Genomic DNA, 18,925 nt, shown 5'->3' with positions numbered 1-18,925 from the left:
GCTCACCCATTGTTTGGTCCTCTTGTATGGATATAGAATGTGATGTTTGTTTACTTGTGGTGATGTGTTTATCTGCTTTCCTCTTCTCATCTCCATTTCTGTAGGAGTTGCATGATTGATTTCTGAGGAAGTTGAATGCATGTTAGAGACCTCAACCTAGGGATTTGATTGCATGACAACTATTAGGCTCGAGTCTTAGTCTCCCTATTAGTTTGTTGTCTCCCTGGTCTCTGGTTAGGAGAGTGTTTTACCCCTGTTAAGGGGAACTACGTCGCCCTGATTCTCATACCAGATGAGATACGTAGGCAGGAGGTTGCGAGCAATCTCTCCGGGCACCCTTTTTCTTTTTTTGCTGTGTTGTTTTCGTCTATTTGTTCATCCTTTTCTTTGTTTTGGGTGTGAGTACTTGTTTGTCCAGCGTAGGCGTGTGTGGTATGTTTATACCTTGGGGGGTTCACCTATATTCACTTTGGGGTTCATCTTGGGGGTTCATTTATGACGGTTGTCATTCATTTGGGGTTCATCTTGGGGTTCATTTGTGATGTTTGTCACTCATTCGAGGTTCACCTATATTCACTTTGGTTACTTGTTATTCATTTGGGGTTCATCTCGGGGTTCATTTATGACGGTTGTCATTCATTTGGGGTTCATCTTTGGGGTCCATTTGTGATGATGATTATTACTTGGGGTTCATATTGGGGTTCATCTTTGGGGTTCATTCGTGACGATTGTTATCATTTGAGGTTCATCTTTGGTGTACACTGGTTAGCGTTTGCTATTGTTGGAAGTCGGGTGTAAGTCCATGTATTAGCATTTTGTTTCCTTTTGTTTGTCGTTGTTGGGAGTCAGGTGTAAGTCCATGTATTGGCATTCTGTTTCCTTTTGTTTGTCGTTGTTAGGAGTCGGATATAAGTCCATGTATTGGCATTCTGTTTCCCTTTGAGTGTTTCTTTTGACGTCTCAGTGTCCCGTTTTGGTGTCTTGTTTCGGCGTGCGTTAGCTGAGCTACGAGTGCTCTGATTCTCCTCTGGATAGAGAAGATACGTAGGCATATGACGTGATGTCCTAGCGAGCATGTCTCCCCTTTTCCCGAACTACGTTGACTCTGATATTTGTTTCTGACAAACTACGTAGGCCCAGGATGCAACATCCTGCCGAGTCCACTTCCCCCGTTTTCTTTCTCTTCCCCGCCTATTTATCATTCCAGTTTGTGTAGTTTTTTGAGCAGTTTATTAGCAACCTTTTCCTTTCCTTTGAGCTATTTTTTGAGCGTGGATCCCGTCGAGTACGACGGACGTGAGGGGTGCTAACACCTTCCCCTTGCGTAACCGACTCCCGTACCTTGCAATCTCTAGTCGTAAGATCGTTCCTTTCCCTTTCTTAGATTAGTCCTGCGCTCCCTTTCCGTCATAGGATGAATAGCGTCGGTGGCGGCTCTGTATTTTCCGCCGGTTGTTTTTCGCATTGCGACAGCTGGCGACTCTGCTGGGGAAAGAAGTTGACCTCTTGCTGGTCCATCTTCCCTAAGCGAGTCAATCCTAGCGCTCTCTAGCGTAGTTTTTAGGGAAGTTTGGGTTGCTTTTACTGCTTATTTATTGCATTTGTGATTATTATACTGTGATTGTATATATTTGCATATATGTTTGCATGCATCATATTATTACTGTGTTGGATTCTGGACAGGTGTGGTTTCTCTGATTTGGGGGTGGGTGTTCTGAGTGGGGCTAAAACCTAAAGCCCGAGTATACACCTAGGATTAGCGTGGTCTCATGTTGCCTCACATGTTAGATCAGCATATTGTTGTGACATGACATACCACAGTCGGACGAGGTTCTTCTGAGAGAGCCCTTCCTTGTGGAGTATCCCCTATGGTTGGGTTACCTCTTTTGAGCTGTTGACTTCGGTGACCATTCTTTCCCGGATCTTTGGTTTAGATGATCTTATGAGAGCTGCACGGCACACCCGAAAGGGCAAACCCGTTGAGTATCTCGTCTGATTGTCGAGACCATTATCCGCCTTAGGATGACCTTATTAGAATTCACTTGTGAGGGGAGGGGTTTGATTCCTATAGATACAGGTTCTGTTGGCGACTCTTTGATGGTGACTTTGGTTCGGTCCGTAATTTGGGTTCTAATTATAAGTTGGATTTATGGATTTATTTTTGAGACGCCGGAGTTCTGTCTGTGGTATTTATGAGCGGGTTCCGTTTATTTCGGATCCCCTGAGTTGGATTTGAGGTTACTTGTTCAGATGATTTTGTTGCTATTCGTTCAGTGACTTTCTTGTGATAGTGGTGATGTATCCTCTGGTTCCGTTTATTTCGGAACCCCCGAGTTGGATTTGTGGTTACTTAGTCCCTTGGATGGTTGTGATCATTTCAGAGACCGGAATTTCCGTACAGTTGGTGTTCAGATGTGTCGCATCCGCGAAAAACAACCGGTGGGCTAAAACAAAACAACACAGAGCCGCCACCGTGCGTTATTTATCCCAAAGAGGGAAAGGAAACGCTCGAAGTAAACCTGGAAAAGGACATGGTCTCGCGACCAAAGAGAATGGGATCGGGAGTCGGTTATGCGAAGGGAAGGTATTAGCACCCCTACGCATTCGTCGTACTCGACGGGATCCACGCTCTAAAAGATAGAAAAAGGTTGCTAAAACAAACATCACACACACACACACCACAGGTGGGAGAAGAGGGGAGAGGTCTCACTAGGATATCGCATCCTATGCCTACCTATCTCGTCTGGAACGAGAATCAGAGCTACCGTAGTTCGGCTCACGCACGCCGAAACAAAACACACGCACAAAAAGGCAAACATAGAACCCGAACGCCAATCGCTGGACTTACATCAGCTTCCGAACCAAACAAACCCACACTGGAAACCAGATGCCACTTGATGGACTTATACCGGACTCCAAGCACACAACAAGAGGATACGGAATGCCAATTGCTGGGCTTACATCCATCTCCTACACACACAAGAAGAAACAAGCAACAAGTTACTAAGGAGTCGGGAACTCGAGCCTAGCAACTGTCAAGCAAACACACACAAAAAGAAAAAGGGTGCCCGGAGAGATCTCGTGCGACCTCCTGCCTACGTACCTCATCTGGTATGAGGATCAGGGCAACGTAGTTCCCCTAAACAGGGGAGAAAGACTAGCCTAACCAGATACAGAGGGAGACACAACTAGGGAGACTAACTCGAGCCTAGATGTTATCATGCATATCATCCCTAAGTTAAGAATGTTATCTAACTTGCTCAGGCAGCAAGCTAATCCTAAACAGGCAAAGCAAAGCATGCAAGCATAATCAGAACAAAGCAAACATTCACAATTAGCACACACTATATCCAGACGAAGTGGGCTCAAACAAAGGGTTAGGCTGCAAAAGCAAACCGACTGTATCAGGTGATGTTAGCTCTTAACCCTAACATTGAGAGTTAGGGTGAAGCCAGATGAAATGGGAGTGAGGGGTGTGCCTCACAGCTCTTATCCCTGGCCAGGGAGAGCTTCAGACAAAGAAGTGTGGGTTCAGAAAGTGGGAACCCTTCTACACTTATGACACTGACTCAACTGTACAACTGTACAAGGATCTTGGGTTAGGATCCACAATGCATCAACACCAGTTGTGTGAGCAAAGGGATGACTCAACAAGAATAGCAGGAGATGGATTGCACATCTCTTGTATCTGCCAATTTCCTTAATCAAGGTCTTTTCCTGCTTGGGGACAAAAATAAACAAACACAGGCATTGCCTCTTAAGGAGGACTTCAGACAGGTGCCTGGCCAAGTAACAGGCCAGGTCTTCCAGACTACATGGAGTTAGTGATGCTATACCTCAATTGGTTTATACAACCAAGCAACAGCACAAGCAAGTTCACAATGAACTATAGCAACTAAGGTACCTGAAATCAATCCAACATAATCAGTATACCAGACAAACAAAAGTCAAACAGAAAATTACAAGTCCACAGCACAAACAGATAACAAGCATCAATGCACATAGGTGCAAGCCACAAGGCCTAAGCATAAATCTCAATGCCTACAAAACAAACTCAAGGTTAGTCATAAACAAGCAATAAACCAATCCCAATTGAGTTCACATCATCAAGTATAAGCAATTGTGCTCTTTGACCTGAAACAAAGCTCAAATGTGAGAACACAAACCACTAGTACAAGACTAGGGTCAAAATAGGATCAATAAGTCAAAACAGAACATGAAACTTATCCAAAATCAAGATCAATCAATTAATAATCAAATCCAATTGGTCTCATGTTCATATCATCAACCATTATCATTTCATGAGGAAAAGAGTACAAAGCATGCAATTTAGAATCTCATAGGACCAAACAGAAAGATCCAATTCAAATCAACTCACAAACATTTCAATAAATCCCCAAAAAAATCATGGTCAAACAGCATTCACAACATGATCTACACACCAAATTTCAGGCCATTTGGACAAAGGGAAGCAAGTCAATTAAAATCCACAAGTAAAAGCATGTTCAAACAAGCTCATACAAGGCACCAAATCATGCATCAACTTCAAGCAAGCATAAAACAGAATTGGCATAAGATAAATGAACCAAATCAAAGCCATGATAAACTTCCATGTCTCTAGAATACACATGCCAAATTTCAAGTCCATCCAATAAACCACAAGAATTTCACAAAACATATGAGATCATGACTCACAAAAGGTTCACAATTGGTCAAACAGGGGAGAAATTCTCAAACAAATAGGAAATGCATTCAAAAATTTCATAAAAAATCATATTAAAATTTAACATCCAGAAGTATCATCATGCAAAAATTCAGCTCAATTCAAGTTCATATGGCAAGGAAAATAAAATCAGGAAGTTAGACATGAAATGGGGTGACACAAATTGTCACACCTTCAATGATCATAGCATATCTCACAATCCAAGAATGCAAAAATCACAAACTATATACCAAAATGCTCCTTAAGGTGTCTAGATTACACATGCAAAATTTCAGCTCCATGCAGTTAAGCATCATCATTTCATGATCAAAACATCAAGCAAGGTGCATGAAAGAACACATCTAAACAAACCCTAGGCCATTCAAAAAATCACACGTGCACAATTTTAATAAAAATCACCAAACAATACTAGACAGGGCAAGGATCATGGTGGAAAAAACCTCATGTGATTTGGATTAATGGTTTAGGAGTTATGGAATTTTGAATGTTGAAGAAAAATAAAAAAAACAATGAAACAAGCATGGTGAACATGTGAAGCATATGGAAATAAATTCTAAAGCAAAAAGGAGAATTGCTTGGGCGAAGGATCGAAGCGTGTTCCATTTTAAATCCTGGCGCACGCTAACACCAACCAGCATGCACAGTAGCGAAATTATGGATCAAAATCATGTTTCTGGAAATTTTCATCACATTCATCATGTTCATCACAAGTTCATACGTCCAAGAACAAATGTTCACCAAATCCAACAAACCGCATATCACCAGAAAGGTCTCTCAATGTACATTCACAATCTCAAATTATTTTGACCTAATTAATCCTAATTAAAGAGATTCGATAGAAAACATAATCATGCACAAAACTTCTAATTCACATAACTCTCTCATTTCTCAACGAAAATCAGTGGTTCAAAGTGCAGATTACTCTACTCTCAAAGATCTACAAGAAGCATTAATTGATTTCATGAATTGTCAGACTCGAAAACTCACCTTCAGTGATGTGCAGTTGTGAATTCGCGCGAACCAGGCCTTGTAAGTGCAAAACAGATGCTCCTTGATGCTTGAATTGATGAATGGAACAAGGTTTGGATGTCGATTGTGAAGGATCTAGCTCAAAACTAGAATTGCCATTGTTGAAGCTCTCTTTAACAGTCCATGAATTCAGCTTGAAAAGGATGAAATCTTGCTTCCAACAACTTCAATAATGCATGTAGATGATGAATTGATGAAGATCTTGGCAAGGTTTGTGAAGAAAATTGCAAAAAAAGTGAAAGAAGAAGTTGAAGAATTTGGTGATTTTCAGATCTAGATCTTGATTCTGTTATGGTTAATCAAAAAACAGTTATGATTTAACTTATATATGTGATGTTAAACATGCTGGTAATCATGATTAGTGTAATGGCAAGTGTTTAAGCCAAATCAAGTTTTCATGCTAAATGGTAAAATGGCCAATTCACCCTCACTCATACAAAACCAATGTAACAGTGCATTTTCTGTTTTGGAGCAAGTTTCAAATGATATTTGTGAGCTAATGCAAGTGGAATCATGTGAAAACAAGGCATAATTCTCAAAATCACTTTTTTCCCTCCAATTTTCAAATTAAGTCCACTTGTAAAATGCACTTTTTGTGTGAGCAAAATTCATGAAATGTAATGCTTGAATATGATAGAGGACATCAAAAGAAATTTGCTCAAAAAGGTCTCACTCCATTTGGCCTTTGGAATCAAAAGTTATGCACCTTTGAAGTTCAACTTTTTTGGACAATGATTTGATCATAACTTGCCAGCCATAAATGAGAAATTCATGTTCTTGGACTTTTTGGAAAGGTGAGAGCAAGATCTTCAACTTTCATGTTGGACAAAATTTCATTCGAAGCATTTTTGGACATGTAATTTCAAGGAGAAAACCTTTCCATTTTTGGCAATTTTGAATTACAAGTCACTTCCTATTTTTGGAAAGTTTTCATCTGACTTTATTTTCTTCATTCTTGATGTTTGAAATGTCAAATTAAACTTGCTTGGACATGAATGAAGTGTCTCTAACTCTCTCCCACCTCCAAATCCATCAGTTGACTTGTGGTTGACTTTTGTTGACTGATAGATGAATTTCAGCTTGACTGTTGAACTGGAGCCTCAAACTCCTGATGAAATGGCTCAATGATGAAACCCTAGCTTCCATAAACTCAATATAACCATATGATGATCCCCATATCCATTGAAACCCTCATCTCCTTGACAAGCCTTGATTGGCACAATGCAGATAATTAGGGTTGACCAGAGGTCAAAACCCTAATCTCAAGGGACTGATCATGAATAATGAATCTCTTGGTGATGATAAGACCAATGATGATGATGATGTACCATTTCAACCAAGATGATGCTCAACCTCATTGAGGAACCATGAAACCCTAATTTGAATTACCAACCCTCAGATGATTAGTGATCAGTTCAATGAAACCCTCAGCTTGAATCTCAACCTCTTTATCTTCTGATCAAGACCTAGGAGGATGACTTGATTGATGTTGCCACATGATATGCCAAGACGCAATGACTAATGACCTAAAAAATGATATGCGATATGCTAAGCTTGTCCCAAGAGAGGAGGGCAAATTTTGAGGTGTTACAGCTGCCCCTATTCAATCCACTGTGATCCTGTCGATATGAATAGCCTCGGCTTTCAGATGACCAGGATGAAGAGTGATTGAATACCAAGAACAGACGAACAATTTGCACTCTGATGGGAAAATAATTAACAGTGCCTGTCAGAATCGGCAAAGAAACAATCTTGAAAGAAGAATTCGTCTGGCACGGAGAAAGTCGACCTGAATATCGGACAGAATATCTGAGAGTATTAATGTCGGTCTGAATACCGGAAGACTAGCCTGAACGCCAGTTTGGTCTGAACACCACTTTGGTCTGAACACCATTTTGGTCTGGACACCACTTCGGTCTGGATACCGGGAGATTGGCCTGACTGCCGCAAGCTGCATCGATTTAATCGTCGGAAGCTTCTTCGATCTGAAAATCGGAACTGGCCTGAACGCCGCATCGGTCTGAATACCCGCCTCGGTCTGAATACCGGAAAATTGGTCTGGATGCCACAAGTACTTCAACATGATTAGTTGGAAACTTCTTCGATCTGAAAATCGGAAAACTGGCCTGAGCGCCACAAGTTCTTCGTCCTGATTGTTGAGAACTTCTTCGATCTGAAAATCGGAAAATTGGTCTGAATACCACTTCGGTCTGGATACCGGAAAACTGGTCTGAACACCACTTCGGTCTGGATACCGGAAAACTGGTCTGAACACCATTTTGGTCTGGATACCGGAAAACTGGTCTAAATACCACCTCGGCCTGAACACCGAAAAACTCTTTATGCCTGTCAGCATCGGCGAAGATAACAAAACAGTGATAAGTGAGTTGACACGCGTGCCAATGACCTATGCTGGGGATAACAAGCCACGAGCTGGCCATTCTCTATTCCACCCTAGCCAACGAACACTTCACGCTTAGCTGGGGATTATCTCTTTTTCTTTTTGGACCCCGAGAATTTCTTGATTAACATTCCCATCTCTACTTGGCAGAAACTCTTCCTCCAATATCGCACTACTGGGGAATACCTCTGATTCAAAATCATGATGCTAAACTCCTCGGAGTAACACCTTCACTTTCGGGCACAACCACTTCTCAAACGGTAACCACGGTTTGAGACTAGCCTATGCTTGCAACAATGATGCATGATTGATTTTTTCAGCGTAATGCTCCATAATCATGGAAATGCTACGCGATTTATTATGTAATATGCTATGCTTATTTTTCAAGATGAATGTATAAAAAGGTATCCCCCTCAAGGGACTCTTCTGGGGAGCTCGAGACACTCTGCTGAGGAACTCGTCAACACTCCGATCTCCACCCTGATGGGGAATAGCACTGCTGCTGGGAAAAGTCAACCCTTGCTGGGGATAACCTTCTTTTTTTGCACCCAATCCGCTTGGGGATATCGCTGGGGAAGAAATCACCAATGCACTCTGTGGGGAAACAATAGTCTTTGACTTGCTGGGGATATAACACTCCAGACTCTGCTCGGTACACCACCGCACACAGATACTTCCGCTGAGGAAATTGCCACCTTCAGGCCTGGCGACTGGGGAAGCATTGATCTAAAACCTGCTGAGGATAACCATCCTGACCCTGCTAGGGAAGTTACAGACCTTGAATCTGCTGGGGAATTCAGTCCTCATGACTCTGCTTGGGGAGACGAGGAAATGTGGATACTGAACACCCGTCGACGCGTCGACCCATTGGTATTCATCATCTAAATCCACTGTCAGCTTTCCAATTTTGAGAACTCCCAGACTCATCTGGACCTTTTCTGCTCCATCATCTTGTATTCCCGACCGCTCCGCACTCGACGGAGAGCGAACGTCGGGGATTGTTACATACTTTTCAATTTTCAGACTTTGAAAAGTCTTCTTGATTGATTCTCAAGGATCGTCGTACGTCTCGCCGTCTTGTCATCGTTCTTCTATTCATTTGTCCCTGATTGGACTCCGTGGGGATTTGTTTCGTCAAAAGCTTCCACATCACAACCTGCAAGTGAGTGAAAAATATCTAACAGCACCTGCAAAAGAGATCGTTAGATAAAACCGTGCCCCAGACGTGTCAAGATTTCAACACTTGGGTCACTCAACCTTCCGAATAAGATTTCAAGCTTTCAATCTTATAAACATGCATTGGAAGGGACCTGTATGTCTAAAAATGCAAGATTCTTTATCAAAAATAATCAGATGTTTTTGCAATCAAAGCGGTAATGAAAAACAAAAACAAAATTATTTGACTGAATATGCATTTTATTGATTGAAAAGTGTGGCTCAAACTGAGCAATACAAAGGAAGCAATTCCTGAAAAGAGGTAATTGCGCACAAAAGGAAAAATCTATCCTAATGGCAATGTGAAACCCGTAATCTCATCGAGTTCCAACTCGGTTACACCCCATATGTCCTCAGACTCTCCGTGCTTTCTGCCTTCTGAACAAGACGTTTCTGATTGATCCCCACCGGGTATTATCCATTATGCTTTAACCAAAGCGCAAACGATCATGCCAGACGCAGTTGTTCGTTTCAACCCCTCTTTTGCCTGGACCGCCCTTTCGGGTTTTCAGTCCACCAGGATACCCTTTTTTGCCCAAGTCGCCTTTTCAGGTTTTCGACTTGCCGGGTGTACATTCTTTTCTTTTTATCCCTAATTTTTGCCCGAACCTGTCTTTCTGTTTTTTGGTTCGCCGGGATGCCCCTTTTTGCCTGGACTATTTTATTCTTTTCGTCCAGCGGGTCTATTATACGAAGTATTTTTTAACTGCGTCTGCATTCACAGGGGATGGAAAATCTTCGCCATCCATGGTCGTCAACAACAAGGCTCCGCCAGAGAAAACCTTCTTGACCACGAATGGACCTTCATAATTGGGTGTCCATTTGCCCCTTCGATCGTTTTGAGGAGGAAGGATCCTTTTCAGCACCATATCACCTACGTGATATACCCGAGGTCGCACCTTTCGGTCAAAAGCACGTTTCATCCGCTGCTGGTATAACTGCCCATGACAGATGGCTGCCATCCTCTTCTCTTCAATCAGGCTTAACTCTTCATATCGGGTCCTTACCCATTCAGCCTCTTGCAATTTCACGTCCCTCAGGACTCTCAAAGAGGGAATCTGGACCTCAACTGGTAGCACCGCTTCCATTCCATATACCAACGAGAAAGGCGTTGCCCCAGTAGATGTGCGCACCGAAGTTCGATACCCATGCAATGCAAACGGCAACATCTCATGCCAGTCTTTATAGGTTACCACCATTTTTTGCACAATCTTCTTTATGTTCTTATTGGCTGCCTCAACCGCCCCATTCATCTTCGGACGATAGGGAGAAGAATTGTGATGTTCGATCTTGAATTCCCGGCATAATTCTGCCATCATCTTGTTATTCAAATTAGAACCATTATCAGTAATGATCCTCTCGGGAACCCCATATCTGCAAATGATGTCTCTCTTGAGAAACCTGGCAACGACCTGCTTTGTCACGTTCGTATATGAGGCTGCTTCCACCCACTTGGTGAAGTAATCAATAGCCACTAATATGAACCAGTGCCCATTCGAAGCTGTAGGCTCAATCTTTCCAATCATATTGATGCCCCACATAGCAAACGGCCACGGAGACGACATCAAGCTCAGCGGATTTGGAGGCACGTGCACCTTATCGGCATAAATCTGGCATTTATGACACTTCCGCACGTAATTGAAACACTGGGCCTCCATTGTCATCCAATAATAGCCTGCCCTCAGCAGTTTTTTTACCATCGCATTCCCACTGGCATGGGTACCGAACGATCCCTCGTGAACCTCTTTCATCAATTGACTTGCTTCTTTATCATCAACACATCTGAGCAAGACCCAATCAAAATTCCGTTTATACAACACCCCATTCTTATTCAGATAGAACACCATGGCCAACCTCCGCAGAGTCTTTCGGTCCTTCTTCGATGCTCCCTCAGGATACTCTTGAGTCTCTAGATAGCGCTTGATATCATAATACCACGACTTCTCATCATCAGGCGCTGTATCAACAGCAAACACATAAGTCGGTCTATCCAGACGACCTATCTCAACGCTGGGGAACTGATTCCACCATTGTACCTTAATTAAGGCAGCCAGAGTAGCCAAGGCATCTGCCAAAGGATTCTCTTCTCTGGGAACATGATGCATCTTCACCTTGGTGAAAAACGTCAACAATCTCCTCGTATAATCCCGATATGGAACTAAATGAGACTGATGCGTATACCATTTTCCGTTAACCTGATTTACAACCAGAGCTGAATCTCCATATATGACAAGGTTCTTGATCCTCAAATCAATCGCCTCTTCAATCCCCAATATGCAAGCTTCATATTCAACCACGTTGTTGGTGCACTCAAATGTTAGCCGGGAAGCAAAAGGAATATGGGATCCTTTCGGCGTAACCAAAACAGCACCAACACCGCTACCATTCACGTTAACGGCCCCATCAAACATCAGAATCCATTCGGATTCAGGGTCAGGCCCCTCCTCTAGGATTGGTTCCTCACAATCTTTCGATTTGAGAAACATGATGTCCTCGCCAGGGAATTCAAACTTCATCGGTTGATAATCCTCAATGGGTTGCTGAGCGAGGTAATCAGACAATACACTCCCCTTGATTGCTTTCTGAGAGGTATACTGAATATCATATTCAGTCAAAATCATTTGCCACCTCGCAACCCGTCCGATCAATGCTGGCTTTTCAAAAATGTACTTGATTGGATCCATCTTGGAAATCAATAAAGTGGTATGAACCAGCATATACTGTCTCAGTCGGCGAGCAGCCCAGACCAAAGCACAGCAAGTTTTCTCGAGCAGTGAATATCTTGTTTCACAGTCGATAAACGTTTTGCTAAGGTAGTACATGGCATGCTCTTTTCGACCAGACTCGTCATGCTGCCCCAATACACACCCCATAGACCCCTCGAGGACCGTCAAGTACAGAATTAGCGGTCTTCCCTCCACAGGAGGCATCAGAATCGGAGGCTCCTGCAAATACTCTTTTATCTTTTCAAATGCCGCTTGGCAATCATTATTCCACCTGACCGTTTGATCTTTTCTTAACAACTTGAAAATCGGTTCACACGTGGCTGTTAGATGAGATATGAACCGTGAAATGTAGTTCAATCTACCTAAGAAACCACGAACCTCCTTCTCCGTTCTCGATTCAGGCATTTCTCTTATTGCTTTTACTTTAGCAGGATCAACCTCGATTCCTTTTTCACTTACAATAAACCCCAGCAATTTACCGGACCGCACTCCGAAAGTGCACTTGTTTGGATTCAACCTCAGTCTGAACTGTCTCAGCCGGTCGAACAACTTGGCCAGATCTACCAAATGCCCCTCTTCTGTTTGGGACTTTGCTATCATGTCATCAACATAGCATTCAATTTCATGATGAATCATATCATGAAACAAAGTCACCATAGCTCTCTAATAAGTAGCACCGGCGTTCTTGAGACCGAATGGCATCACCTTGTAACAAAAGGTGCCCCATGGCGTGATGAACGTTGTTTTCTCCATATCATCTGGCGACATTTTGATTTGATTATAGCCAGAAAAGCCATCCATGAAGGAAAACACCGAGAATTGAGCTGTATTATCTACCAACACGTCAATGTGAGGTAGTGGAAAATCATCTTTCGGACTAGCTCTATTCAGATCTCGGTAGTCCACACACATTCTTACCTTCCCATCTTTCTTCGGGACTGGCACGATGTTCGCGACCCATGGCGGATAATTAGTGACAGCTAGGAAACCAGCATCCCACTGCTTCTGCACTTCCTCTTTAATTTTCATCGCCATGTCAGGTCGAGTTCTGCGCAACTTCTGCTTTACTGGAGGACAATCTGCTCTTAACGGTAGCTTGTGCACAACGATATCGGTATCTAACCCTGGCATATCTTGATAAGACCAGGCAAAGATGTCGACATACTCTTTCAACAACGCCACCATTCTGCTCTTGACACTTTCCTCCAAAGGAGCCCCGATTTTCACTTCTTTCTTGACCTCATCGGTACCCAAATTCACAGTTTCAACTTGCTCTTCATGCGGCTGAATCGCCTTCTCCTCTTGTTTCAACAACCTGGCTAATTCCCCTGACAGTTTACAATCTTCTTCGTCTTCTTCTTCAACATGATAGATCGGATTGTCGAAGTCATACAGAGGTGTAACCGGATTGTTATCAATGAGATCCGGAGAATGATCGCATCTGCATGAATGTGGATTCATGCACTGCTTTAGAACCGGTGCGAGACAAATTGAAAAGAAAAATGAAAACATTGCCATTTTTATTTTGTTTTTATTTTTAAACTGTAAAAATAAATGAAAACCAAGGAACACCGCTTTTAACTGAAAAACATCTGTTTATTTATGATGCAAAACTTTGCAAAATGAAACATGAGGTGGTCCTTACAATGAACCATTACGTGTCGGGCAACACGTATGGCTTCCATGCAAATAAAACTGAAAACAGGAAAATATTACTCTTCGAGCAGAGTGATCGTGATGATCTTTTCAGCCTTCCAGTTCTGGATTCCCTTCCCTGGTGCGCACGGCTTTATCCATCGGTCCAATTCACAGTCGCTATCAGTTTCGTCACTCATCATGCAGATGTGATTCGGATCTAGCATTCCGGCACTGGTGAATGTGACTGGCGTACGGTGTCCTCTGCCTTGTCCAGATGAGCCTCTGTCCGGCTGATGTCCTACTCCGAAGCGGTCTTTCTTGGCGGAGATGTCCATCATCCTCCCCCAACCAGGAGCCTCTCCATTCTTCACCACCTCAGCGGCCTGTTTGTACGAAGCAATGGACGGTTTTTCCTCTTCTTTTGCAAACAGAGCATTCTCTACCTTAACGGTTTCGAATGCCTGACTCGGCGTCTCCCATATTTCGCCGTCCATCTCAACGTACTTGAAAGATGAAAGGTGGCTGACAAAGATGTCTTCTTCCCCGCACACGGTGACAACCTGCCCTTCCCAGATATATTTCAACTTCTGGTGCAAAGTCGAGGTCACTGCCCCAGCAGCATGGATCCACGGTCGACCCAACAGGCAACTGTATGCCGGCTGAATATCCATGACGTAGAAAACAGACTTAAACACCTCTAGGCCTATCTTCACCGGAAGCTCAACCTCTCCGAATACAGCCCGTTTTGACCCATCAAAGGCCCTCACTATCAGATCAGTGGGCGTCAGGATCAACCCTTCACAATTCAGCTTAGCCAAGGCTTTCTTCAGCAACACATTCAAAGAGGAGTCGGTATCAACCAGCACATGCGAAAGCACGGCTCCTTTACATTCCATTGCAATGTGTAAAGCCCGATTATGATTTCTCCCATCCACAGTCAGATCCATGTCGGTAAAACCCAACCCATGGCTGGCATGAACATTAGACACTACCGTCTCCAACTGGTTGATCGTTATCTCCTGAGGAACATAGGCCTTCTTCAGAATTTTCAACATAGCCTCTCTATGCCCCTCAGAGCTTAACAGCAAAGATAGAATTGATATTTTGGAAGGAGTCTGCTGCAGATGATCCACAAGTTTGTACTCAGACTTCTTGATGATCCTTAAAAATTCTTCTGCATCATCATCAAGCTTTTCTTCCGACCCCACAGGCGCCGGTGTCACCACTGGAGTACCATCACTAATCACTTATTTTCCTTTCGCCCTGGCTAAAGCCTCGGCCTTTTCTTTTTTCTCTTTTTCCCCTTCTTCTCTCCTTAACGCATCAGGAGCAAACAGTCTTCCACTGCGAGTGAAACCACTGGTACCGGCATTACCCACCTTTGAAACGGTGGTTTCACCTGCAGCTTGATCTTCCACCTTCTCTCCATTACAGTATACCTCCCCACCATAATGCCACGGCACGGCATCATCTTTGTCATACGGAATTGGTCCAGGTACCGTGATGGTAACTGGAGCCGCCTCAGCTAGAGTCGACAAATCAATCGGATCAAAGTAAATTGTTATGGTGGAGACCTCATCTTCCCCCATATCAGCCCTCTCAAACTGCATACTTCCATCGTCCATCAGCCTTTGGACAGCCTCTCTCAAGAGTTCACACCCATTAACAGCAATAGTGCACGCAGCACAATCATCCCCACATCCCGAATAAACCCCATTTAACAACAACTGCCTCTTGACCTCAGCCAAAGGAGTCTTCAACTGATCAACACTTGACAGCCCAATCCTGTTCTCCTCAGAGATAACATTCACCCCCCTTTGACCATGCGCGGGCATGGGATTAGCATTAACATTGGGAGATGGAGCGAAGTTGATAGCTTTTGAATCCACCAGATCTTGGACTACGTGCTTAAAAGCTTTGCAGTCCTCCACAGTATGCCCGGGAGCACCCGAATGGAATTCACACTTGGCATTTTCATCGAAACTGGCCGGCCTCTGATCAGGTCTCAAAGGTGCCAGAGTTCTCAACTGTACCAACCCTAAGTCTTTCAACTTTTTCAGCAAGAAGGAGTAAGTCACATGAGGCCTGTCAAACTGACGGTCATTCATTCTTCCCCGCACCTGATAACCAGCCCTCTGAGGCCTCTGCTGAAATGGTTGACGCTACTACTGCGGTTGTTGTTGCTGTTGTGCAGGCTGATTATCAGCAGGAATAGTTACCGCAGCAGTGTGCTGAAAGTAACGATCCCTACTGGGTCCTCTTTGAGCATATACTGCGCTGGTATCACCCTCTTTCTTCCTCTGGCCATTACTGAAGGGCTTCTTCGATCCTGACGATGAAGCATTACCCTGAATCTTTCCGAGCTTCAGCCAGCTCTCTATCCTCTCTCCGGCCACCACTATGTCTGCGAAGTTGGTCACCGGACAACCGAGCATCCTCTCAGCAAACGCCCCTTGCAGGGTACCCATAAAGAGATCAGACATCTCCCTGTCCACTAATGGAGGTTGCACTCTGGCAGCCAACTCCCTCCACCTTTGAGCGTATTCTTTAAACCCTTCGTTATTCTTCTGAGACATACCCTGTAGCTGGGTACGACTCGGAGCCATATCAGCGTTGAACTGATACTGTTTAAAGAACGCGTCACCAAGATCCTGCCAGCTCTTTATATCGGAGGACTTAAGCTTGGTGTACCACTCCAAGGACCCTCCAGACAAACTGTCCTGGAAGAAGTACATCCGCAGCTTTTGGTCCATAGTGTATGCAGAGATCTTGCGGACAAATGCTTGAAGGTGAGTTTCCGGGCAGGAACTCCCATTATATTTATCAAATGCGGGCGCTTTAAACTTCTGTGGGATCACAATCCCCTCGACTAGCCCCATATTTGACATGTTCACGACCCCGGGAGTGGCATAGCTCTCCAAAGCTCTGATCTTTTCAGCCAGCAATTGTATCTCTTTATTCTGTGGTTGGGCACCGTACTGACCGAACGGTTCGTTGTGCATGGAGAACTGATCTGCTTCTCGTTCCTCCTCTCTGTCATCATCAACCCCGAAGAAAGGAGGGAATAGACTGTCTTTCATATTGTTACCCATCTGAACAGGTTGACCACCAGTGGCAGCACCAAAACCTCCAGCATTGTTCACTATACCCACGGTCGTTCTTTTTCCACCATCTCTGGAACCACCCAGCCCCTGGTTGGAGACACCATCCAGGTTTACACCACTGTTGGCCGCTGAAGCCCGCTCGAGCTTCTCAACTTTGTCAGCCAAAGCTTTCTGACCAACTGCAAACCCTTGCATGATGTTGATCAGTTCGCTCATTTTATCTTTCAGCTCGAGAATATCCGTGTTTGGGAGATCCATCAGTCTGGGAGTATTGCGTCGAGTAAAGTATTTGTGAGGGCGTGTTGAGTGCAAAGGTACAACTCTACGAGCACGAGCAATGATTCCTGAAACAATCAAGCACGTTAGAACTGATACCTGCAAAATAAAAAACAAGTTATTATGATTATGCATGAATGCAGTGTTTATCCACATGAGGAACACTTTGTTTCTCGATCCTGGCTTCATCGAGACAAATAATAATCCGGCAGCAATATTCTGACATTCATCATTTGATTTCATCATACAGATCAGAGATATATGATTTAGCAAAATACCCCCAACCATGTGTGTGCTGTGTGAGTGCATACAATAAAGCAAATAAAGCTTGAAGATCGATCATTGAATGAAAATAACCATCACATAGCAAAATGCACAATAAGCGCCATAGTCATACATCAAAGCTAATACAAGTCAAATACAATCCTCCAGAATCAGAAAGGAATACAAGCAAATGAATTCCGTCAACAAGCTTGACGGTAATCCATTAAAATGAGAAAGGTCTATCATGACGAGGGTCCCACAGAAGGCCCTATATCATCAACCATCTTCGCAAACTCTGCGGCGAACCTGAGCTCTGTGTTCTCCTACTGTAATCTCCCCACCTCCTTCTGGTGAATCTTCATCTACCTGAAGTAATGATCTCTCTCAGCAAGATAATGATCCCTCTCAGCAATATAATGATCTCTCTCAGCGATGATCTTCACGTTCTCTGCTTCCTTAATCTTCATCTTTGCCTCCCACTCAGCGATGAGGACTCTGACTCTGTCGTCTCTCTGATCTCTTACGAGAATTTGCCTCCTCTTCTGATCTTCAATGACTTTTGCAGCTCTGGCTAGCTTCTCCTTAGTGAAGTCGTGCTCCTTTGTAGACGACGCTAAAGCTTGGTTGATCTTCCCATAGTAAGCAGTATCCATCTCAAAGCGCTTCGCTTCCAGGGCATGTCGCTTGTCTTGATCTTCCATCTTCACCTTGATCTCCTGATTAGCCATCTGAACCCGAGCGACACTCATCTCCAATTCCGTTTTCTCTGCGAGCAACTGATCCCTCTCCCGCTTCATCTCTAGGAACTCTTCGATACTGACGAAAGAAGGAGCTTCCTCAATCAACGGATACCAAGGGTCAACCATAGGAAATGGTAGACAAGTAAGCTCCACTCTCTTGCTGAGCCAGTCATCAAACGGAGGAAAAGACCTGTTATTAGCTCTACCCCAAGAAAACTTGCCTTTCCTTTGAATGCTACGCCATGCATCAGATACCTGCCTTAACTTGGCCTGATTGCCCTCAACCGGGAAGTACAAAGTTTCCTGAATCTCACTCTTGAAAGGAGGAACCTCCATAGCGAATCCCATTTGTCTCTTAAGAAGTGTAGGATTATAATTAATGCAACCCTGAACTCCTATAAGCGGCACATTGGGAAAACCCCCACAACTGCAAATGAAGTCCTGTCCAACCCCACTACTGTGAGTCCAAGCTATGTCTTTGGCCCGCAAACCCATTAACTTGGTCGCCCAATTGACAGTTTGGCCAAGAAGAACAAAAGCACCCTTGGTAGGCAAATATCCCATGAACCACTTGTATAGCAGCTGAGCGCAACATCGAATCAATCCCCCACGCCTCTTCTCGTTCCTGTTATGGACCGAGTAATAGACATCTCCGATCAAAGTAGGAATAGGATTCCTCTGAACAAACAATTTGATAGCATTAATATCCACGAAGCTCTTCTGATTAGGAAACAGGATGGTCCCGTATATGCTCACAGCAACCAAGGCACAGACAGCGTTCCAGTTACCCAACTCCGCATGTTCCTTGG

The sequence above is a fragment of the Lathyrus oleraceus genome, chromosome 7 (assembly GCF_024323335.1).
Source record: "Lathyrus oleraceus cultivar Zhongwan6 chromosome 7, CAAS_Psat_ZW6_1.0, whole genome shotgun sequence".
Taxonomy (NCBI): Eukaryota; Viridiplantae; Streptophyta; class Magnoliopsida; order Fabales; family Fabaceae; genus Lathyrus; species Lathyrus oleraceus.
Note: the sequence above shows the minus strand (reverse complement) of the source record.